Here is a 25,944-nt window from a genome sequence, read left to right as displayed (position 1 = left end):
GTTCTTCTAGCATAGAGAACATGATAAAGGACAGACACTTGGGTGTGCACAACAAATAAGTACACATAAAAACAGTACGTGAAATGGCTCATTATAAAGCAAAGTACAGAATTTTTTTTTTTTTTTTGTCTTTTTCTTTTTTATCAGTACCAGGGATTGAATTCACCTACCTGCTTGCAAGGCAGGTGCTTATGCCGCTGAGCTAAATCCCCCAGCCCCAAAGTACAGAATTTTTAGTTTTTGTTTACTTTGGTCTGTAAGATAACTGTCTAAAACAATACTATTGACATATGTTTATAATATATGTGAATGGAAAATATATGACAAAAATAACATAGAGGGATGGGAATTGGCTATATGCAATTTTCTCTTTGTGGGAATTCTTTTATTGATATATTAATTCATGTATTATCCGACTCCACTTTTTAAAACATATAGTACAGTGGAGCACAGTGGCTCACTTCTCTAATTCCATTATTGAGGAAGGCTAACACAGGAGAATTGCAAGTTCAAGTCCTATCTGGGCAACTTAGTGAAATCCTGTCTCCCAAAAAATGGGTAAAAAGGGATGGTGATATAGTTCAATGACAGAGTGCCTTAGTTTTCATCCCCAGTACTAAAACAAAAAGAAAAACAGATATATTGGTTTCTAGTCTAGCAGTGTTGTATAATTCTTACCACAGTCTAATTCTAGAATACTTTCATCACTGAAGGAAAAACATCTCATGTCCTTACCAGTAATCCACACTCTTCACCTCCTCTAGCCCCAAGCAGCTACTGACCTATTTTATGTAGTTTCTTTTTGAAATAGGGTTTCACTATATAGTTCAGGCTGGCTTGGACTCACTGTGCAGCTCAGGCTGGACTTGAACTCATGGTGATCCTCCTGCTTCAGCCTCCCAAGTGCTGGGATCATGGGATACAGCACCATTCCTGGCTTGATACTTGTTTTGTTTTTCATAGATATGCTATTGTGGGCTTTGCATATAAGTGGAATCATATAAGAGTCTTTTGTGACTTCTTTTAGTTAATATGTTTTCAGGTTCATCCATGATTTAGTATGCATCATTACTTCATTTTTTAAACTGGCAAATATATGTGACATACATTGTTTCTACTTTGTGGCTATTATGGCTGATACACAAATTTTATAAATCCTTTTTTTAGTACTGGGGATCGAACTCATATGACTGCGGTGCTTGCAAGGCAGGCGCTTATGCCGCTGAGCTAAATCCCCAGCTCATTTTTTGCTTATTTTGAGAATGGGTTTCACAGTGTAGTTTAGGGTGTCCTTGCACTACTGTGTAGTTCAGGCTGGTCTCAAACTTAGCCTCCTGCCTTAGCCTCCCAAGTACTGGGATTATAGGTGTGCTCTACCACAGCTGGCTCCCAGAACATTTTTAAAAGGGATGCACCATTGTATACCCCTTTCCCCCAGTTGATTAATTTTTTGGTGCTGAAGATTAAACAGCGTTTACACTGAGCTGTATTCCTGGCCCTTTTTATTTACTGAGACAGAGGTTACTAACTTTCCAAGGCTGGGTTTGAGTTTATGATCCCCTTTAGCCTCCCAGAATGCTGGGATTACAGTTTATGCCACTTTTTTTTTTCACTAATAGCTATTTATGTTGAACATTTGCTTATTGACCATTTATATGTCTTTTTTGGAGGGGCAGAAATATCTGATTTTATTTCCTTTGCTCATTAAAACAGTTTTTAAAGATTGTCGTGAACCATATGTAACATACACCATTTTAGCCATTTAAAATGTTTAATTTTTTTTATCGGTCCCAGGGATTGAACTCATGACTGCCTGCTTGCAAGGCAGGCACTTATGCGCTGAGCTAAATCCCCATTTAAAAAGTTTTATCATGAAGTTTTCAATTGCTTTTTTGTTTTTTTTTGGGGGGTGGGGTACTGGGAATCAAACTCACAGGCTGCCAAACAGGTACTTACAACACTGAGCGAAATCCCCAGCCTGACATGTTGAATTTTGTCAAATACCTTTTCTGTACTTTTTTTGGGGGGTGGTTTGAGACAGGGCCTTGCTGTGTAATTCAGGTGGGCTTCAATATGCACGTTCTTCAGTTGAGATTGAGGATAGTAATGCTGTGCCTTCATATGTTAGCTATTAGACTACAAACATATCCTTTTTCCTAGTCTGTGCCATATTTTTTTTTTTGATTTTTATGGTTTTTGTTGGTGATTTTACAGTTTAAAATGTTTCCTCAAGCCTAGTACCAAAGTTCTGTCCAGTGTTCCTAAGTGTATGACAGTACTTTGTGGAGAAAATGAGTGTTACTGGTAGAGTAAACTTCATTTAGGCAGGAGTTGCAGTGTTGTAGGCCATGATCTCAGTGTTGGTAAATCTACTATATGTATGAAGGAAGGTGTATTTAAATGGAAACACACATGAAGCAAGTTTATGTTTTGATTGATTAGTGAGACTGTTGTAACTAGAGGCTCACAAGAATTAGCCCTATCCTTGCCCTAGAGGCAGTCGTTCATTATTTGCTAGTCAGTGTTACCAGTAATTTTTTAGAATATAACTACTATGAATGACAAGAATCAAATGTTGTATTGTTTTTCCTCAAATATTTTATAATATTTTCACAAGAATGGATGTGAGAAGTGATTCACCTAGTTAAATGAAGTAAGAATAATAATTTATTGTCAGATAAAGGGCCCTAGGAAAAAGTAAAACTGAACACCCACTGGGTCATAGCCTTTATCTTCCTTGATACTTTACAGGAGAAATATTTAAAGATAGTATGAAAAATGCTATCTGAAAGTCTGCTGTGCAACATATAAGTCTCCTTATAGTTAGATGTCAGTCTCTGTTGCACTGTGGACCAAGTACTTGTCATCTGCTAGGAATGAGAGTAGAAGAGTTGGCTGTTGTGTATTTTCTGTTTTTAAGGTCATGATCTACCTGCAGCTTTTATAAATAGAACCCTTTGTGTGTGTGTGTGTGTGTGTGTGTGTGTGTGTGTGTGTGTGTGTGTCTGTCTGTCTGTCTTTGCTAAATGTCTTTATACAAACAATAGGTCTGGAAGGACTCACACATGATCAGAACAAGCTAAGTATAAATAATCTGGACTAGCTTTACTGAGCCATTCTGTCCTCAATTTGAAATATTGTGTAGTAATCTTTTTTTTTCCTCTTCAGTCATTTTATTGGTACATGTTAGATGTACATAAATGATCAGTCATGTGTGGTAGTCTTAATGATAATAGTAGTCATCATTTTTAACTTGAGGCATACTGTTTTGATTTGAACTGCTTATTTCATATGTATGGGAACTGAAAATGATTGTGATTCTTACTCAGCAGTAAACTTTTTAAATGATTCCTAGCTTATACCATAATGGATGTCATTTTTTGCAGGAATGTTATTTATTGTGTTATATTTATTACATTCTGAGTTTTTCTTCTTTATCTTCTTAAAGATTCCCTTTTCTGCTCCTGTTTTCTCTAATCCTCCCTTATTATCAAGGTTTACTATCTTGTTTTAGTGGAATGCATCCTTTATTAGCTTCTTGAGAAACGTGAAGAAAGATAAATCTCTGGAGTCTTGCATGAATGAAATGTCTTTATTTTCACATTTCATAGGTAATTTAGACCTTTCATAGGTAATTTAGACCTTCCAACTTAGAAACTTACACCCTTCAATTCTTAAACTTTTTTGTAGTTTTTGATTGTTATTTTTTCATACTTATTTTAGGTTTTAATTTTAAAGAATTTCTTACTGTTCCTTTATGTTCTTTCCTCCTCATGGCATCCAGAGCTTGTTTCATAGATACAGTAACTTATTTGTCTGATGATAATAAAAATTATTAAATTTGGCAACTTTTTCCCCCTACATTTTTTTTTTTTTTTTTTTGGTCTTTTTCGTTTTTACCGGTACCAGGGATCGAACTCATGACTGCCTGCTTGCAAGGCAGGCGCTTATGCCACTGAGCTAAATCCCCAGCCCCTTCCCCCTACATTTTAAAAATTTTATTTTAAAGAGGATAAAACAAAGGAAAATAAAACAGAATAAAACCAACCAAGATAAACTAGTGTAAGTGATACAGGAATTCAAAACCTTACAAAATCAGCAATAGTTAGCATAATGCCTTTTGTTATCTTCAAAATAGCTGCAGATACCTTCAGACATTAATAAAAATCGAACAGAACAGAATAGAGCAGAAACAATAAAAACAAAACAATGAATGCAATAAAAGACTTCAAAATAAGCTAATAGTAAATCCAAAGTAGCTGCCATAATGTCTTGCTGTCTTTTTTAAATAGCTGCTCATGCCATCAGATTTAACATAACCAAACAAAATAAAAGAGAATAAAACTCAACCCAAGAAAACAATGAAAATGATACGATTTCCCTGCCTGATTGCTTCCCAGTGAGGTCTAGATCTCTCCCCTCATGCAGACTGGGAATCTTAAATTTTTTTCTTCAAGTTATTTTTTTCAGTTTAGAACTTTAGTGATTTCCCTTTGATATCTAGCAGTTCTTTTACTTTTTTTTTTTTTTTAAAGCCAGTCAAATTTAGCAGTGGGGGTGGTGGTATACCAACTTTAGTGACACTAATGTTAATAAGTTCTGATAACCTACTGCCATCGGACCAGCCAGTTCTTTTACTTTTAAGAGAAAGATTTAATAATTTATTTGATGATATATATACACAGTATGTATCTGTGACTGTGGAGATATAGTCCATAACCTTAATGGTTGGCCCTGTAATATTCCATTGTTTATGTCAGATTGAATTATATATCACATTTTGTGTATCCATTTGTTACACAAATCCATTTGTTACACGGACAGTTGGGTTACTTCCATCCCTTGGCAACTGTGAATAATGCTACTATGACCTTATGTATCAAGTATCTCTGGGAACCTCTTTTTATTTCTTTTGGGTATGTATATTGAAATGCTGGATCATATCATAAACCAATTTTTAATATTTTTAGGAACTACCATACTGTTATATTTTTGTAGTGGCTGTTTTTTATGTTCCTGTACATAAGGAATCCAGTTTGTGTTTCAATGTTGAGATCTTTGATCTATTTTGATTTTAATGTAGTATGTGGTTAGTGATATGAATTCAGTTTCACTCTTCTATAAACAGATTACCAGTTTTCCCATTTGTAGAATTGAATGTCTGTCTCCAACATGTGATTTTGGTTCCTTTGTCAAAGATCGAATAACTGAGTATATCTGGCAATGTTTCTACATCCTCTGTTCTGTTCCATCAATCCACATGTCGTTTTATACCAGTACCATGTAGTTGTTTTTTTTTTTTAAATCACTGTTGCTTTGTAGTATGGCTTGAAGTCAGGTATTGTGATGGGTCCTGCTTTCTTCTTGTTATGTACTATTTCTTTTGCTGTTTTCTGAGTGTCTTCTGTTTCCACGTGGTTTTTAGGACTATTTTGTCTAGATTTTTCAAGTATGCTGTTGGTATTTTGACTGGGATTGCATTGAATCTGCTTAATAGTTAGGGAGTATGGGCATTTTGACAATATTACTTCTGTTTATCCAGGAGTAGGGACATCTTTCCATTTCCTGATTCCTTTTCAATCTCCTTTTTCAGGGTACTGTAGTTTTATAAGAAACCTTTTACTTCCTTAGGTTAATTCATAGATAGTTAATTTTTCTTGATGCTACTGTGGATGGTATTGTTTTGATATCTTCTGTCATTGAATTCATGATAGGTGTATACAAATACTATTGATTTTTGTGTGTTGATTTTGCATACTGTATTACTTAAGTTAGTTATTCTAAGAGTTTATTGGTGGAATTTTTTGGGTCTTCTATGTATAGTATCACGTAATCTGCAAATACTGATAATTTGAGCTCTTCCTTTCCTATATTTATCTCTTACTTATTTCTTGTTCCTGATTGTTCTGGCTAATATTTTGAGTATGACGTTGAATAGAAGTGGCAATAGTAGGCATCTTTGTCTTGTTACTGATTTTAGAGGGAATGCTTCTAGTCTTTGTCCATTTACTGTGATGTTGGCCGTCATTTATTATAAATTGTTTTTATCAAATTTGGATATGATCTTTCTATACCTATTTCTTTCAGGATTATTGTGAAAGGATATTTGATTTTATCAAAAACCCTTTCTGCATATGATCATATGGTTTTTGACTTTTCTTCTTTGTTCATGTAGTGCATTTCGTTTATTAATTTGTATATGTTGAACCATCTTTACGTCTCTGGAGCTAAACCTACTTACTTAGTCATGATGTATATGATCTTTTTGATGAAGTGTTGCATCCTGTTTGCTAATACCTTATTGAGAAGTTTTGCATCTTCTTAAGGAGATTGGTCAGTAATTTCTTTTTCATTGGGGCTTTATCTGGTATTAGAAACAGAGGAAGTTTGTAAACATTCTTTTCAGTTTCTTTGAAGAGTTCAAGGGGTATAGAAAATATAACATCCTTAATGTTTTTTGTAGAATTCAGCAGTGAATCTGTTAGATCTTTGGCTTCTTTTAGTTGGTAGATTCTTTGTTAGTGTCTCAATTGCATTGCTTGTTATTGGGTTGTTCAGCATTTTTGTATCTTCTTGGGTTATCACTGGAAATCAGTGTAAGTCTAGGAATCTACATTTCTTCAAAATTTTCCAATTCCTTGGAATATAATTTTTTGTAGAACTTACAGTCTTCTGGATTTTGATGATGTCTGCTGTGATTTTTTGCCTTTTTCATTTCTAGTTGCATTGATGTGAGTTTTCTCTTTCTCAGAAAGTTTAGCTAAGCGTTTATCTGCTTTATTTTTTCAAAGAACCAGCTCTTCAATTCGTTCACTCTTGGGCTGGGGATTTAGCTCAGCGGCATAAGCGCCTGCCTTGCAAGCAGGCAGTCATGAGTTCAATCGCTGGTACCGATAAAAAAGAAAAAGACCAAAAAAAAATCTATTGAATCAATTTGTTCGCTCTTCATATAATTTTTTTGACCCAATTTTGTTGATTTCTGCTCTGATCTATGATTTTCTTCCATAAGGAGCATCATGGTAAATTTTTTGAAAGGTACATTATGGGAGGTATATTTTACCCATGTTTTATTTTTTAGGAGTATTTCTGTTGATGAATTATTAATTTTAACTTTATGAGTTTTATTATGTTAAAACATGTATACTTAATAGGAAAATAAATTATCAATAAAATAAAATGTCAATAGCTAATATTTAGAATGAACACAAAGATATTCAACATCAACTATTTACTAAAAAATCTAAAAAATAACATCAGAAATAAATTCCTATGTGAACTACACTGAAAATATAAGCAAAACTCTACCACAGAAATAATCATTGCTTCAATGATCACATCTTAACACATGACAGCAGCATAATCCATGCACAGATCTCTCCTACACTGACAGCAAGTGTGCTTAGCTTTCCTTTCCTGGTTGGTGGGGCATACTTGTCACCTCTCTTGTCTTCCTGTTTTGTCAGGAGATTCCTATTTTATAATGTTCACTTAGGGAAATATCAATAAAATAAAATATCAAATATGTATTACTTAGAATAAATATCAATGTGTTCAACATCAACTTTTTGCTTACCAAATCTAAAAAGTAGCAACATAAATTCCTATGTGAACTACATGAAAGTAAAAATAAAACTACCGCAAAAATAATCTTTACTTCAATTATCACACTTCAGGCAGTTTTCATACGTGAAAACAGTATGTTCCCTATATAAGTATCACTTACACTGATAGCATGTTTTGATTTCCTGTCTTTTTTGGTAGGGCACACTTGCTAGTCTCCCTGTTTTCTTAGGAGGTTCTTTGATGTGTCACCTGTCTGTTCACTAGCCTGCTCCAGAATTCTTTTGTAGAGTTCTGTGGGCATGTCATACTGATCTTCCTTTGGTTTTTCTTTTTTTGAGACAGGGTCTTGCTTTATAGTTCAGGCTATCTTGGAGCTCACTATGTAGCCTCAAACTCACAGCAGTCCTTTGCCTCAGTCTCCCAAGTGCTGGATTTACAAGCATGCACCACCATCCCTGGCTTTCTTTAGTTGCCGTAACCCATCATTTATCAGTTCTGGTCCCAATCCTTTTAAGAATATTTCTCTGTGATATTTTGTGCTTGTTATTTTCTTTGTAAACTATAAACTATTTATGCCTGACATGTTTAGGATCTAGTAAAACCCAAACATTGGTCAATGCTTTGTGTTTCAAGTGACATCATAAGTGCTGCATAACTGATCAACAACATCTACTTGCCTTTCATTTTGTTGTAAAATGTGACCATTTCTGGTTTGATTTGTGTTGAGGATTCACTATCAATCTTTTTGTTGTTGTTATCATTGATTTGATTTTGTTTTTTGAGACAGGGTCTTGCTATGTCATCTAGGCTAGCCTGGAATACACTATGTAGCATAGACTAATCTTGAACTCAGAGGATCCTCCTGCCTTAGTCTCCTAAGTGCTAGAATTATAGGCATGCATCACCACGCCTGGCTTCACTATCAATTTATCATCATGGTGTAATCTTGATAGTATCAATATACTTTTTCTTCCCTATGTGGGAGGCCAATATTATGTCTTTCTGAAATCCAAAGATTTCTCTGTTATAAACTTGAACTTTTTTTCAGGAATCTCTACTTTGTTCTTTTAGATAGTTCCTGTGCTGGTCAACTGGTGTTCTTTTAGCAAATGTAATATTAATGGGTAACTAATGAACCAATTGTCAAATGTGACACGTGGAATTCTTGTTGGAGATAACAAGAGACAACACAGTAACCATGGTAGAACTCTTCATACAACGGTTTTATATGTTTATTTCGTTTCATGTGTTTATAGGAATATGTTTTGTTTTGCCATGCTTTGTTTTGTTTCTCCCTCTAATATAGAAAGAATAGAAATACATGTTAAGTCTCATGCATGTGTAGAATCTATAAACAGTTTATGAGAACTGATTTTATGACACACGATGAAATGAACAGATACTTTGAAGAAAAAGAGACACTAAAATAACCAGTGCTGATCCTGGAGTGTCTTAATGTGAAACCCAGCAATACTGTTATTCTTTGTTCAGAGTGATATTAGCCTGCTTGGGTTTGTTCAATGTCAACATAATTGAAGAGATGGATAACTGCATGTATGTTTAAGTGTATAGGATTGATAACCATATTTCTAAGTTTTTGTTGGATAGTTGAACAGAACTGGTTGCAAACTCACTGTTTGAATCCCCACTTTATATACTCCACTTTAGTATCTTGAATAACTATTTGTAAGAAGACAGTGTGTAGTCATCAACTAATTTCTTACTGTTTATTTTTTCTTTGAAATTATGTATTATTTCTATCTGCTTTCTGTTTTGTTTAGTCTTTCTTTAAATTAAATTAAAAAAAAAGGCACTATAGTACCCAGGGCTGATCACAGAGTGTCATGATGTGAAATCCAGCAGTACTATTATTATTTGTTCAGAATGATTTTAACTTGCTTTAGTTTGTTTAATTGAAACATAAATGAAGATATGGATAACTGCATGTATGTTTAAGTGTAAAGACTGACAACTATGTTACTAAATTTTTGTTGGACAGTTGAACAGAACTATTTGCAGTCTCGCTGTTCGAATTCCCACTTTACATATTCCACTCTTGTACCTTGAACAACTATTTGTAAGACGACAATATGTAAATATCAACTAGTGATTTCTTACTGTTTTTTTCTCTGAATGTGTGTATTATTTCTACCTATTTTCTGTTTTGCTTAGTCTTTCTTTAAATAAAATAAAATTTAAAAAAAAAGACCTGGTGGCTCAGTTCCAGGATACATTTCTAAATTCAAGATGTAAAATGTCTTTCATCTAGTAGGCATATATATGGCATATATTTTTATGCTATATTTGGAAGGTTTACTTAGCATGTATTGCCAAAAGCTTCAAAAACCATGAAATGATGCAAGTTGTTTGTCGGTTGTCATGTATTTGGATTGCTTGACAATTGCATACCAAGCTTTCAAAAAATGAGCAGAAAGCAGCCAAATTGTTGATATTTTTGTTTGTTTCATGGCATGTTTGTCATCAAAATATAGGTAGTTTTTAAAAACTTTTATTTTAAAGAGAATAAAGCTCAGCCAAACAAAACAGATAAAGCCAATCAAAACAAAGTAGTGAAAGTGGCACGAAACTTCAAAACAGGATACTCAACAATGGCTACCATGTATCTCTTGCTGTCTTCACAGTAGTTGTCCATAGTATCAGACATAGCAAAATCAAACAAAGCAAAACAGAATAAAATCAATCAAAACATAACATTGAATAAAACAAAACAATAAATCAGAACAAAACAAAGCAGTGTGAACAATTCTGCACATTGTTGTCCTCAAAATAGTTGCTCAGGTTACCAGACACAAAAATAAAATAAAACAGTAAAATGGAACAAAACATTGGATTTCAAAAACAAGACAGAGGATATTCCCCACAGTTGCCACAGTGTACTTTGCTGTCCTCCAAGTAGATGCCCTGTCCACCAGCCCCAGGTCTGCAGAGTCAACCAAACAATACAAACATCAAGCTATTTCTTTCACCTCAGTGGTTATCATCTCACTCTTGAGTCCTCTCAGTCAGTGAGGGGAGGGATGTGATATTCTTCTGGTTTTTCAGCCTGCACACTGGCTCATGGGAAGGTATGATTTCTCTACTGGTTGAATGTCTTTCAGATCCACATGGTGAGGCCTGCTGCATGGGAAGGTGTAATTTCTCTTTTGGCTGTGTCTTTTCCCAATCCACATGGTGGAGCCTGCTTCATGGAAAGACATGGTTTCTCTTCTCAATACAGGCAGTTTGAAGGAAGCCAAATATCGATTGTCATTATTGTTCTAGAAATCTCAGTGCCATATCTGTCTCTTCTTCATAAATCTTCTAGATTCAGATGATTAGAATGATAAAAGTCCTACTATAAAGACTTTTAGTTCAGATAAGTGAGGTGTCATGATAAATGTATTTTTAAGTAGTACTATTGATGCATACAGTGTTTTGCTTGTATCTCATTATTAGTCTATTTTAAAACATCTTGTAGCCTATCTTCCATTACAAATAATTTCCAACATTAAATCTCACTGTTGACCCTCCATCCAGTAGGTTTCATCTCTGGCAAGAACCCAACAACATTTTCTGACCTACTTCTAACATTGGATTATTCAGGCATACATGACCGTTTTTTGTAGCATTTTGACTGGTTACATAGTCATTTACATTTCTGTTTTCTTTCATATCTGAATCCAAGTCATCCTGTACTTCTGTCATATCTTGCTCTGTCTTACTGTCACAACTTCTTTGCCTTACTCCATCCAAGTCATCATCAGTAGCTGAATTACTAGATGACTTACTTTCAAATTTCAGCCTCCTCCCAAAGTTGTAAAAGAGAATTTTTGTGTGATATTGTACCGAATTTGGCTCATTCTAAAAGAAAAAATAGAAAATATTGGCTAAAACATTTAGTAAAAGAATTAGAAATGCACAAAACTATAATATAAGTAATTTGGGCAAAACTCTCCTGTTGAGACTTTGACACATGTGAATACACTTTGCCCGTTCATTGTACTAAGTGAGTACACACAAAGATTGCTTCCCAAGGGTCGAGGGTTTAGCTCAGCGGCCTAAGTGCCTCCTTGGCAAACGTGAGGTTGTTCAATCCTTGGCACCAAAAAAAAAAAAAAAAAAAAATTGTCCTGTATTCCTCCAGTGCAGCTACTGCAACACACAGCCGGCTAGTGTTATAATAAAGTACATACTTTCATTAGCAAAGTATGGTAGGGTGTGCCTGTTACCTACCCATGGTCCCCTTTTAATTTTAGTTTGGGCCTGGATTGTTTCTCATTTTTTTAAAGGTACCTCATAAAATTATTTAAGTCACTCTTTTCCTGATGTGAGCATTGATTGCAGTGAACTTTCCTCTTAGGACTGCTTTCGTTGTGTCCCAAAGGTTCCATTGTTTGTACAGGGATTAACTTCTAGAAGAATTTCTGTGACCCACTGGTTGTTCATGAATATGCTACACATTTTCCAGGTGCCTTTACAATTTCCAAGGTTTCTTGTGCGATTGATTTCTATTTTCATTTCAGAGTAGTCTGATAGTAAACACAAAGTGATTTCAATTGTTATACTTATTTAAGAAGGCCTTGTGGACTAATGTGTTACTTGTTTTGGAGAATATGCCATGTGCAGCACAATAGTCTATTATACAAGTGTGGCACTTTGTAGTTATCTGGTAAGCCCATATGTTCGAGGGTATGGTTCTTTATTTCTTCAAACTGATTTCATCATTGTTTTTTTTTTTTGGTACCGGGGATTGAACTCACTACCTTGTGCTTGCTACTTTGGGCCAGCACTTATGCCACTGAGCTAAATCCCTGGCTTTTGATTTGCTTTATTTCTTTATTGATTTTTCTCTTGTTTGGTTGATTTTTTGGTGAAAGTCGAGTGTTAAGAGGCTCTACTATGTGTTAGTATTTATTTGATCTTTTATGTTTAGCATTTGTTTTATGAAGTTAGGTGCTCTAGTGAATGTATGTTTGTAAGCATTACCTCTTCTCATTGAATTATGCCCTTTACTTGTTTGTAGTGACCTTCTTTGTCTCTTCTGATCAGTTTTAGCTTGAAATTTACATTTCAGTCATTGCTATCCCTGCTGGTTTTTGGGGTTCTGGTCCAAACCAGATTTTTAGTCTGTGAATATCTTTTTGGATTGGATAAGCTTCTTAAGTCCAGCGGTCTGTTTTTAAATCTAGTCTGCCAATCTGTGTCATTTAATTGGAGAGTTGAGAACATTAACGTTAATTAACATATTACTGAGAATATTAATTCCTATTATGGCAGTCTTTCTCTTTTGTTGACTCCTTTGTCTTTTTTTTTTTTTTCCTGATCCCTGTCGTCTTTTATTATTTTTTTATCCATTGATCTTGCATGGTACTTTCATTCCATTTGGGGTTTTAGTTTTATTAATTTTACCATTTCTGTCTGGGATATTCGTCAGTATTTCTGAAGTGCTGGCTTGGTAAATATAAATTATTTGAAGTTGTTCTTTTTCACAAGGTATTCTTATTTTTTCATTTATTTTGAAGGCCAGGTTTGCTAGGTATATTAATCTGGGTGAACGTTATTTGCTCTTAGGGTATAGTAGTTTAGTGTTATGCAAGCCTCACTTACCTGGCATGTTGAATTCTTTTCTCATATTTGGGAAGCTCTCTGTTGTGATGTCTGTAAACAAAGTAATAATTCTGACTGTTATCATCTAGCTTTTCAGTGAGCCTTAGGTTGTTCTATTTAGTATCAGCAGCTGCTGGATGGTTTTTTTCTTTTTTTTTTTTTTTAGTGTGGCTTTTATGAATATTTCATCGTAACTTCGCATTTCATCCTTATTTCAGACACTCTGTCTTACCATTAGTAATTTCTACAGTTTATGAATTGTATAGTTTTTTCTTAAATTTCATAGTTTTTCATTTCATATACTTCTGTCTGATAATGAGACAGGAGATTAGGGGGTAGCAAAGCTGGCTGGATATGTAGGTATGACCTACAAAATCCCAGAATTACAGAATCCCAGAATATACATACTTCAGTGACTGTGAGTCATTCTTAGGATTTTTAAAAGTAGAGTATTTTTTTTTTTTTTTGTCTTTTTCGTTTTTTTTTATCGGTACCAGGGATCGAACTCACGACTGCCTGCTTGCAAGGCAGGTGCTTACGCCGCTGAGCTAAATCCTCAGCCCCAAAAGTAAAGTATCTTTTAAAAAAAGAAGTTTCCCTCTCTATTGCCTTAAAGTATCAAAGTTTTTACTGTCAGGATTAATGCAAGAGATACTGCTTCTCAAATGACTCTGCCCTGCTTTAGTAGAGCCAAATTACTCAAAATGTCTAAAGATGTCCTGAGATACTGTTTTTCAGGTGGGAATCCAGATAGCTATCATCCATTTGTTGGACATTACTCTGGAGGACTGTCTGAAAATTACAATGGTACCTCCATTCACAAACTTAATTTGTTCCATGATTGTTCATGTTCATGGGGGAAATATGGTTGTCATGTTCATCACATGATGCAGACCTTGAGAACAGAAGCAAAATTTTGCCAAATGATTCTTTGTGAGCCAAATTTTTCTCAAACAGGTGTTCATGAACCAAAGTATTAACTGTATAACTGTCGCTGTTGGCAACACTTTAAACTCACCCAAGTTGTCTAAGGGGAAACCCAAGGACAACTGAGGTTCTGTTTCAAGTGCAAGAAGTCTGGACATGGGACACACAAGTATACCAGTCCACTTCCTGGGCCCTGCTCGGAATGTGAGGCAGCCAGTGTGCCTGACTAGTGGGCCTGGAGGATTGACTGTCCCTGCTTCCAGAGAGGGGCTAGGCCAACCCAAATACTCATTGTCTGCTCTGAAGAGGCTCAAGGGAGCCTGCAATGCACCTGTCCATGGATATTGCCATCTCCTATGAGGAGCCCTGAGTAACACTGGATGTTCTGAGTGAGCCAGTTCAATTACTTTATTCAGTTTTGACTTCTTTTTCTGGAAAACCCTCTTCTAGATGCATAGCTATAGTTGGGATCAATGGGACCCCTAAGCAGAGATTTTTTTCTCCTTTTCTGATGCATCACTTTGAAGACCAAGTATTTGACCATCAGTTTCTGGTTGTTCCACAGTGTCCTACTTCCTTGTTAGGAAAATTTACTAACAAAATTAATGGGGAGTGGGAGTAGGGGACAATTCTCAAATTCTAGCGAAGGCCAAAACAGATTTTTCCTGTTGGGACTACTGTAAGTCTCCATGACCTAATTAGGCAACAGTTGGATCCTATTGCATGATATAATGCAGTATTTGAGATTAAGGAAATGCTCCTTTCTCTGCTTATCAGAAAAGAGTGGAATTGCTTTGGGTGTCTTAAGATAGTATACTGATACAGTGATACCGATAGGATAAGAACTGGACCTAGTAGTGTACTTTTCAAAAAGGTAGGTAGGGTGGCTGCTGGATGGCTACCCTGCCTAAGACAGTAGCAACTACAGCTATTCTAACAGAGGAAGACTTTAGGACAGAAATTAGAAGTCCTGACTCCTCATCAGGTCCGAGTGGTTCTTGAGACCAAAGATTACTTGTGGTTAACATGGGAACAATTTTTTTTGTTTCTCCTGTTGAACAGACAGCTTTAACAACCACTGATTCTTTCTCATTGTCTTCTTACAACAATTTTTTTCTTCAACCCAGCCAATGAGCCACAATACCCCAAGGTAGTTGGAGACCACATAATACCCATTACTTAGCGTATACAGCTCATTTCAGCTGAAAGACACTATAAAAGACAGTGACTTCCATTGACTCAGCATCCTGTAAAGAATTATGGGGTTCATGTCTCAGGTAAAATGAAACAGGAGATTAGGGCATGGCAAAGCTGGCTGAGGGTTACAAAATCCCAGAACACATGTACAGAGCAGTTTTAGAGCCTTCCATGTGGACTTTTTGTGAGAAATCAAGCAGGTTTTTGATAGGATGGCCTAATCCTGATGTCAGCTTGAGGAGTAGGTAATACAAAAATGAATTTTTACCATGTTCACTCTTGCGTGATGGGCTGGCCTCCCACTGTAGGATGGGTGTACTTTTCTTAACTTGGCCCAAACTTGCTTTGCAACACCTGTTCCTTTTCCTACCTTTAATAAAACTTTGCTCCCATTTGCACTTATGTTGACCAATTCTTTGCTCAGGACAGAAAGAACCTAGAAACCTTTAGAAGAAGACTTTAGTACACTAAAATTCAGTAACAATACTTTTCTTGTATCCCGTGTCTTTAGTGCATTTGTCATGCATGTTTTGAACTGTTTTGCTCAGCTTCCCCAATTTTTTACTTATTTTCCCTGAATCCACATTGAGCATTTTGAGTAATAATTGCATAAACTTTTGGGTCATTTCCTCTTTGAACTCATCAAATTTCTTCATTTCTTCTTTAAACTTTTTGTACAGCTATGCTACTTTACATATGCTTACCTTTCAGTTGGTGCCCCCTAGATCTGACTTGGGGTAGTTGGAAGACCTTGGGGCCCTTTTGTTGCCTTGTTTTCTTATATTCCTGTGTGTATGTTTGCATCTATATATCTATATCACTATACTGTATATTTATGTGATGTTTATTCACACAGTTCCCCTGGCTTAGTTGTGGTCTCTTGCATGTAGCTACATGAATTTCTGTCTTTTTCAGTTTTGACCCCTTTATCCAGGAGGCAGAATCTGACCCTGATCCTGGTGTTAGGAACCTTTTTGCTTCATGATGTTGTAGCAAATTTGGCAGATGTAGGCATCCTGAGACTAAGGCAGGTGTGGGGTTTCAGATGGGATTTCATATTGGTGTAGGGGGGTTATGTGGCACTTGGTGGAAAGTAAGGGGGGCCCAAAGTACCAGTCAAATAGGGAAGGTATAGCTTGTTGGACTCCAGGAGAGGTCTCAAGTGTGCTGAAACACCAGGCATCAACTCAGGATGGCCCGAGACCAGTACTGTGTGCATGATGGAGAGACTGTTCACTGTGGGACCAGTGAGAGACTAGGTGGTAACTAAGATGGGCCCTATTCACTCAGTGGGAACTCATGCATGTGAACCTGGGCCTATGCAGGGAGTGGTGGGGTGATGGATAGTGGGTGGAGACTCTATGGTGCCTGGCATGTACTTTGATGGGCCTGGAATTAGTGCAGGGTGCCTGACAGAAATTTGGGCAAATTTAGCACCAACTCAGAGCACTAGGTAGAGGTTCAAGTGGCCCTGGGGCACTCAAAGGCGACACACATGGGTCCAATACTAATGTAAGGTGCCAAATGAAGGCTCCAGTGGGCCCAGGGACAATGCTAGGTGCCAGGCAGTGACTCAGGCAGACCTGGTACCAGTGCATAGTGCCACACAGACTCCAGGGGCCTTGGGACTGGATTGAGAGGAGTCAGAAAGACTTGGAATTTTCAGTGGAGACTGAGATACTTTCAGAACTGATGTAGGGTGCTAGATGGAGACTGTAGCATGCGTGGAACCAACTTGAGGTCTTTGGTGGAGGTTTGTGTGGGCCTAAGGTGCTCAGTCAGGACTCAGGTGGGCTTGGGACTGATTTACGTTGCCAGCAGAGACCCCATAGGACCATGGTGGATGTGGGGCAAGTGGGCCTGGTGTAGACACTAGCAGGCCTGGGACCAGTGCTGTATGCTAGGTAAAGACTTGGTTGGACTCAGGAGCAGCTTGAAACACCAAGTGATGTGTTGCAAAGGGAATTAACAAGTAATTTGGTTGTATAACTTGGGCATTGGCAAACATAGTATAGGATGACGAAGCTCTTTTTTTTTTTAAAATTTATTTTATTTTATTTTTTTATTTAAGGAGAAAAAGGAAAAAAACAAAAAGGGTACAAGTAATACAAAATTTAAAAAATAAACAGAAATCAATAGTTAATAGATTACATATTCTCATCTTAGAAATAGTTGCTCAAGTTACAAAATTGAAGCATATAAAGTGGACTTTCAAACAGTGAGAGTGCAAACAGTTTTGTTCAATGATCCAAAAAACACTTAGTAATATGGTTATCTATCTTATACACTTAAACATATATGCAATTATAACCTTTAGAGCACTTTCTTTTCTTTTCTTTTGTACAATGACAGTTACACATTTTGGGTTTTATTACTCCCACAGTTCTTACTACTTTTTTTGAAGAGAGTAAAACCAAATGTGACATATCAGAACAGAGTCAGTCAAATCAAAAGGATGGACATAATAGATAATGTAAAAACAAAATATAAGGTGATCAACAATGGTTACCATACTGCCTCTTGCTATTTTTTTTTTTTTTTGTCTTTTTTCCTTTTTATCAGTACTGGGGATTGAACTCATGACTGCCTGCTTGCAAGGCAGGCACTTATGCCGCTGAGCTAAATCTCTAGCCCCCACCTCTTGCTATTTTAAGAAGAATTGGCAGTTATAATAAAATTGAACTAAACAATAAAGAGTAAAACCAAAGCATTGGAGACAATACAGGATTTTAAAAGAAAATAAGAGTCAACCAGAATGGGCATCATAATGATTCTTATTGTCTTCACAGTTATGCCTATACTTTCGAACTTGGTACTATCAAGCAAAGCAGAATAGAGGAAAATCAGTCAAAACAAGATGGTGAAGGCAATACAGGATTTCAAATCAAGTTAATAGGAAATCAAAGTAGGTTACTATAATGTATCCTATTTTTTAATTTATTTTTCCCTTAATTAAAAAAATAAAAAGAAAAAAATAATTTTAAAAAGGGGGATTGAGATAAAAGAGGGCATAACAGAACAGCGCAAGTCAAATCATAACCATTTAAGCAAAATAGTGTTTCACCACAAGATATCCTGACATAAAAATAGTTACCATAGTGTCTCTTTCCTTGAAATCTTTGAGTATAACTTCTTATACTGTAGCACCAAACATATCAAGACACTATAAAACCATTCAAGAGAATGACATTATTACAGGGTATTTAGAACCAATTGACAGAAAATGAACAATGGTTTCTATATAAACTCCTTGTGTATAAAAGTTTTTGCTTATATTATCATATATAATAAAATCCAATAAGATACAGCCTTTTAAGACCAATGGAGACAGAAGAATACACATTTGATGGGACTTCAAAACAAGATGATACTAAATCAGCACTAGCTATTATGATGTCTTGTTTTCTCCAAAATTGCTGTTCCTACCTTCTGATCTTCTCTGCCTCATTTCTGTTGAGCTCTTTTTCTGTCATTTATTGTCAGTTTGTCTTCATTTCGTTTTCTGCTCCATTCATTGTGGCCTCTCTGCCACTATTTCTGGAATCTTGGTATTTTCCTTTTTTAGACTATCCTGCAGTATTCTCTGTAGAGTTGAATTAGTGGTTGCAAATTCCCCTAGTTCCTCTTTATCCTGGAAGCACCTTGTTTTTCCATCAGTTTCTAGGGACAGTTGTACAGGATATATCAATCTTGGCTGGAGGTTATTATCTTTCAAAGCTTGAATTATTTCCCCCTATGCTCTTCGTGATTTGATGGTTTGTGCTGAGAAGTTTGCTGTAATTCTGATGGGTGTTCCCTTGTAAGTGATCTGTTTCTTGTCCCTGACAGCTTTTAATATTCTGTTTTTATACTGGATTTCTGGAATTTTGATTATTATATGCCTGGGGGTAGCTCTGTTTGGGTTGTAGGTGGCTGGAGTCCTGTATGCCTCATATATCTGAGTATCTTTACCATTTGCCAAATTAGGGAAATTCTCTTGGATTATTTCTGTGAATAGCTTTTGTAGTCCATTTGTTTGTGTCCCCACTTCTCTTATGTTCTTAATTCTTAAGTTATAGTTCCTCTTATCATCTTCTAGTTTTTGTATTGTTGCTGTTTGTTTTTTGTTATTTTTAAGAAGTTTTTCATTTCATGCTCCCATATTACAAATCTGCCCTTCAGTTCAGATAATCTGTCCTTAGTTTCTTTCAAGCTGTTATGCCAGTTTTCGATAGAGTTTTTAGTTTCCTGGTAATCTCTTTGAACCTGCTTTACGTATTCTATGTTTTCTCTATCTTCTCCATCAAACAATTCTCCCCTTTTTTTCTGTTCTTCCATTCTACCATCTGTTTTTTCTTGGGCGGTGCTTAGCATTTCTCTAACTATTCTGCTTATGTCTTGCTTCAGGTCATTGATAACTTCATTCCTGAACTCGTCTATGAGGCTCTGGAGATAGTGCTTTATGTCTGTTGGTGCCATGTCTGCTATTGCGTGTTTCTCAGGTTTGGGGGCCGAGGACCATTTCTTGTTGCTCCCTCTTCCCATATTCTTTGTTCCTTATATTTAAGCGTGTATAGGAGGCCCAGCTTCCTTCCCTGTCGGCCACAGTCTGGTTTGAATTGTGCTGGCTAGGTGTTCCCACCCACTGCAGCGGCACCAGGGAGACACAGAACTGGGCAGCCTCTGCTGGGCCCGCCCCTCCAGGTCAACCTACCAAAGGCTTCACTGTGAGGGTGCACCTCCAGGCACTGGGACCTGAGTTGGGCTAGCCTGTTGGGTCTCAGCGAGTGGTGTCTCACAGGCCAGGCACTCCTCACCAATCCCGCTTGAGAGGGGGATATGTGACTGAAGTCACTGCAGCTTCTCATTCCGGGAAGTCTGCCCGGTCCAAGTATGTTCTCCGCTGAAGCCTCCTTCTCTATGGAAGGGTCCCGATTCGCTCACTCACCGCGGGTTGATGCAGGGCACCCGGCCAGTCCAGCTCCCAACTCCTTTCAGCGCTTCCCACTCTCTGAGCTTTCGTGCCTCTCTCCCCGCTGCACTGACCGGGATGCAACAGCGGCTACAGGTAATTTAAATTGCAGTTTCCAGTGATGGGGGTCCGGCTTCCATGTTGAGACCTTACCTATGCCTGCTGTATCACCAGGATTGCGTTTCCAGATGGTTTCTCTTAATTTAGTTCATTCCTGGGTCAGCAAAGAATATCCTCCCTTGCCTGGGACTTCCTGCCCAGCACCATTCTTAGATTTCAAGTGCGGTTTCTCAGAGAGAAACTTGTTATACTTTCTCACTCCTTCAAGGCTGCTGCTATCTATCCGCCATGTTCTTCCAGACTCCACTATGAAGCTCTTTTTGCTAGTGTACAACACTGACTTTTAATTTGAGATTGACCTCTTCTGGTCTTTTGAGTGCCTGGGAATGCAGGTATGTTCCACTGTCCTAGTCTGGCTTCAACTTTTGAGCTAAGGCTGTGCTTTTACCAAGCAATCTGTAAGCAGCAATTAAGTATGAGAAACTAGGGCTAGTTATTTCTGCCCCTAGTAGGATGTTTATAATGGTCAGTCTGCTCTAGAACTCCCTATTATATTGGCTCTGAATGTCAGATTTGCATTGCTGTGTGAGAAAGTCCATGCCCAATCCTGTTTACTTCTTTTCCTCTTTTCCTTTTATAGATGTCAGATTTGCATTTAATCTGCAGGCTTTTCCTGCCTACTTCTGCTTCCTCTTTCTTCTTTCTTCCTACTTCCAATAAATCCTTGTTATACTCTCACTCCTTCTCAGTATCTGCTTTTTGGAGGATCCAGCTGACAACAACCATGTTAAACAATATCCCCAGTTTGGTTAGTGGGAGCTCATTCAAAATGAAACCAATTGTTTATCTTAGACTTACTGTCATCTTTTTTGAACACCTACTTGCTTCCTGGCAAGTAAGATAATGTAGGCCAATATTAAAAATCCTTTTGCTAGGCTTGGAATCAGCTGTTTAAGAGTCTTAATGCCTTTCAGAGTGGTATTTGGAGGTCAGAGTATAATTGTGGCTTTGGCTGTGGAACCATATTAGTGTTGCTATGCTGGGGCCCTCTCAGTGATAAAGCTAGGGTACAGATGTGTGTAAATATAGACATCCTTACCTACACACAAGCTCATGTTTATATTTGTTTTTATTATTTTAATAAGTTGTTCCAGCTTTATTGTAATTCGTTATAGAAGACAGTTTAAATAAGAACCAATATCTTTGGTTTTAAGACATTTAGGAATCTGAATTATGCCAGGCATGGTGGCATACTATGTGTTTTTGGCAAGATAAAAGAGCAAAATATAAAGTAAAAAGTAGCCTTTGTTTCAAGGATGTGGAGAGGAGTCTGATCATAAGCAGCCTGGGTTTCTCTGACCAGAATGTGGGAAGTAGGATATATATATATATATATATATATACAAAACCTCTGACCAGGGGTGGTGCTTAGGGCAGGCATCGATGACTTGAGCTGATTGGAAACTTATTTGTGTGGCCTGGGAAAGGAAAAAGGAAGTTGTAATAGGGAAAGGAGGAAGTGATCTCAAGGTAAATGTCCTCTGATTCTGCCTCCCACCACCAATCCTGTAATTTATTCTAGGGCAAAACTCACACACCTTTAATCCCAGTACTTAGTGATAGAATTGTGGAGCAGCTGAAAAGATACGAAGAATGAAATATAAATGACTTTTATGTTAAGAATGCGGGGAGAGACCCCCTGACCCACCAGGATCTCTGGGGGCTGGCATTCTCTCCAGGTTCTGGCAATCTCTCCATCGAACATGTGGAGTGGGGCATACATGTAGCTTAGGTTTGGGGTGGTGCCTGAGGGACATTAGTGATGTGCAGGTAGCCCATTGGTATTCATTTTGCGCCACAGGTAAATTCCTAGGGGTGGGGAAGATAGAGCTTAAGATAGAGCCCCCTGGTTCTGCCTCCAAGCTTTTTACCAGCTACAGTGTCCCAAATGGGCCAAAATCCTTTCAGTCCCATCTTTTGATTATTAGGAAAAAGGGAGAAGATTTCTTTTTTTTATTGCTTCCTGCTGGAAGGGGGCGCTGTACTGGGGTTTAGGAGTGTTGACGGGATGAAGGTTGATGCCCATGTAGAAGCTGGTGCCAGGTGTTTTAGCCAGGACAACTTTATCACTGATGAATGTATGTATGTTAGACTGGAAAAACAAAGAGACAAGATATTATGAGGAGGCATGGCACTCTCATATTTAAGGACCCAGGTGAGGTAAAAGGAAAGATACCTTTGATTTAGATATGTCATTTTATCAGGACCATGTTGAGGAGAATCATTTCCATGGTGAGGTAGAATTCTGAAAAATAAATGTGGGGTTGGAGGTGTGAAGTTATAAGAGGTGATTATTCCCCCATCTGAAAGGGTAAAAGTTAAGAGGGTAGGTAGGTAAGGCTTGTCTCTGGTATGCATGATGTGGGAGTCTTTAGGAAATACTGTTGAGAGTTCTGCTCTAAAAAGGATAAGAAATTAGGAATCAAAAACATGACAGCCTGAGAGTTGTGGCTGTGAGGCCTTGGTGAGGTAAAGATGAGTGGGCAAAAGGATGGTTAGATCTAGGGCTGGAAGGGCACTACAGCCTGAGTGATGTGAAACCAGGATGGCAGTCTAGCAACTTTGACTGCTGTTGAGGTTGCCAAGAAGACAAGGTATGGGCTGCTCCACCTTGGTTGTAGCCTTTGTGATGATTTGCTGTAACAGGAGTTTAGTTAGTATATCAGCAGTTTTTCTAGTTGTGGGAAAAGCTTTTATGTATCCTGAAAAAGTACAAACAAAGTGAGAGACAAAATTTATCTGTCAGTCTTGACTAGGGTTGTGTCTGAGAAATTGGTGAATAAGAAAGGAAGGGGGTTCTATATATCCCTGAGGAGAGGTTTACTTGTATAACAGGTATAAGCTGTTGAAACCTCAGAGTGTCTGGGTCAGTCTGTATAAACACAAGGGAATAAAAAGGCATTTTTAAGATTTAGGACTGTAAAGTGAGTGGTGGAGGGAAGATTTGGCACCACTGGGTGGATTGGGAAGCAGCAGTCTGGAACCTGCATGAAATAGGCCCTTTTTGTAAATGGCATAGATTGGCCATCAATACCCCCTAAAGAGACTGAGAACTTAATATAGCGGCCTGAAAACTTAGGAAGAACTCTATATATATGGCCTCTATGTCCACAAGTATAGAGAATGTCTTACCTGAGACTTTTAGTGGGACCTGGGACTCTGAGGAGGTCACCTTAAAGGGGGCTGTTGTTGGCCCTGAGCCCCGTCAGTCTTCAGCAGCAAGTTTAAGCAGATCTGTCAGCGATGAATCTGGCAGTATCGGCATTTCCCGTGAGGGCTAGAAGTTAGGATGGCTTACCCACTCTCTGGTGGCTAGGACAGTCCAATAGCCCTGGGGTAAGATCTCAAACAAATGCCAGGATGGGGTACTCTCTTGCCCAATGTCTTTCTGCTGCATTCGAGGCATGGTCCATGGTGGGGCCCAGGCAGCTCCACCTTGTGTCGGTTTACCTGTCTCAGAAGTCCAAGTATCAGTATTATCTCTGTTATTGAAAATACCAAAAGCCATATTAAGATCTCTGTGGGGTTTGAAGGTCAAGTTTTGCCTGTTGTTTTTGGGATCTGGTCTATAGTAAAAGGTATTTGTAAAATTTAATGAAGTATGCAGGAGTCAAATACAATCAACTGGGTATTTATGATTTTAGTAATGGCTTCCCATAAGGAGGACAAGGTCCAGGGAATTTTAGGAACTGACATGTTATTTATGTCATATATAAGTGTCTCTTTATGTTGTTAAAATGTCTAATGTCATCTGATTTTTGGAGGATGGCCTGTTTTATTAATTTTTTTACCTTTTTATTTAGGAGAGAGATCAGCTATGGTGTCATTTAATATCAGTTGAATATAGTTAATTATGGCTCGGTGGAGGACAGAGCCAGGGCAGGCAGACAGGCTGGGAAAGGTTCAAATTTGGCTTCTGCCACAGTGTGTTTTGCATCATGTAACCTTTTTTTGGATCTAGTGGTTTACAGCAAAAGGAATTTATAATTATCTCTTAATTTTAGTTGTTAAACATCTAGAAGATTGTTAACAGTACATTAAAATGTAGGCAGTAAGCTTAATATAAAACATTAAATGGCTATTAACCATGAACATTTTAACATTTGAACGCCAAAGAAATTTGTGAGACATCTCTAAGCGTATGTCTGGATCTGAAAGAAAACATTTGCCATGGCTGGAACACAAGAAAAAGGAAGCAGAAATAATCCAAATTTTATATTTGAAAGCATGAATACACCATCAGATCAGCCACAACGAGTTGTCTACTGTGACCTGTTGTGTCTGTCTCTGTGCTGGTAGCCAGAGCCGTGCCTGCAGTCAGAGCCACACCCATGCTTGGGGGCAGGGGCTGGGTCTGGACTGGTGACGCGTGCAGGGCAACATGCACAGGGTGATGCGCGCAGGGCGCAGCGTGCAGGGCGCAGCCCCAGGGCTGGGGTAGAACACAAAGGGTGGGTGAGCGCACGCAGGGCAGGTGGAGCGCCCAGGGTGGGGATGGTGCACGCAGTGAGGGCCGAGCGAGCGCTGGGGCACAGCATGTGGGGCGGAGCTGGGACTGCTCCAGAGATGTGTGCAGGATGGGACTGCTCGAGGGGTGTAGCAGGGAGCTGGGACCCTGTGCAGAGCTGGGACACTGTGTGAAGCCGGGACCCTGCACAGAGCTAGGGCGCTGTGTGAGAGCCCAGAGCAGCCCGTGCGTACCTCCCCTATTTCGGTGGGGAATGGGTTGGCGCACAGCACGGGGAGGGGAAGCGGGGAGGAAAGAGGAGAGGCTGAGAAAGCTTTGAAAGGCTATCCTCAGTGTGGGGAGGGGGAGGAATCATGGAGGAGTGAGAAAAGACACATTCTTAAAATAAAGGCTTAGAGAGTTTTGTAAACTTGTCAGTGTGATAAGCTATAAATTGGTATGGTTTTGGGGGGGGGGACAGGAAGTGGTTCCCAAGATAAAATCTGGTGTGGGGCCTGGCCCATGGAGTCACAGTTGGATGAGGCAATGGACCATGGTGCCTGGGGACAGTACAGTTACCAGAGGCATGAGTTCCTGTGGATTTCAGTAATGGCTCTGCCCATGAGAGCTTAAAGCTCTGAAGGATGTGAGAGTTTTCCAGTGTGGGGCCCGGCCCACGGAGGAAGGCTCTGCCTTGGGCTAAGGATGTGAGAGCATCACCCGAGTCCAGGGAAGGTGGAGAAAACCCATGTGGGGCCTGGCCCAGCGATCGAGTAATCTCTGGAGGTTGCTCACCTGTGGTAAATGAATTAGACTGGTGTTGTTTGCGACAACAACAGCAGCAACAAGTTTAGCAGCTCCCGAGTGTTGAGAAGTGAGGAATGAATCCAGGATGCAGTCCAGTTCGTGAATCGGCAGGGAACTCGGAATGGGAATTCCAGAAGTCACTTGCCTTCCGACCCGAGTCACGGCACCATCTGATAAATTGGATTCCCAGTCAGGGAACCATATGATAGAATTCTGGCGCAGCTGAAAAGATAAGAAGTATGCAATATAAATGACCTTTATTTTAAAAAATGTAGGGAGAGAGCCCCTGACCCTCCAGGGTCTCCGGGGGCTGGCATTCTCTCCA

The 25,944-nt window shown here is 38.4% G+C and overlaps 1 protein-coding gene across 8 annotated transcripts in view; it reads left to right on the top strand.

Annotated features, from left to right (window-relative positions):
* Uimc1 (ubiquitin interaction motif containing 1) overlaps positions 1–25,944 on the top strand; it is a 135,030-nt gene that overhangs the window by 34,194 nt on the left and 74,892 nt on the right. The window lies entirely within an intron of this gene.

The sequence above is a fragment of the Cavia porcellus genome, unplaced genomic scaffold (assembly GCF_034190915.1).
Source record: "Cavia porcellus strain 051 isolate PalLab524CR breed Dunkin Hartley unplaced genomic scaffold, mCavPor4.1 scaffold_19, whole genome shotgun sequence".
NCBI lineage: Eukaryota > Metazoa > Chordata > Mammalia > Rodentia > Caviidae > Cavia > Cavia porcellus.
Note: the sequence above shows the minus strand (reverse complement) of the source record. Positions and strands in the feature narration are given on the sequence as shown.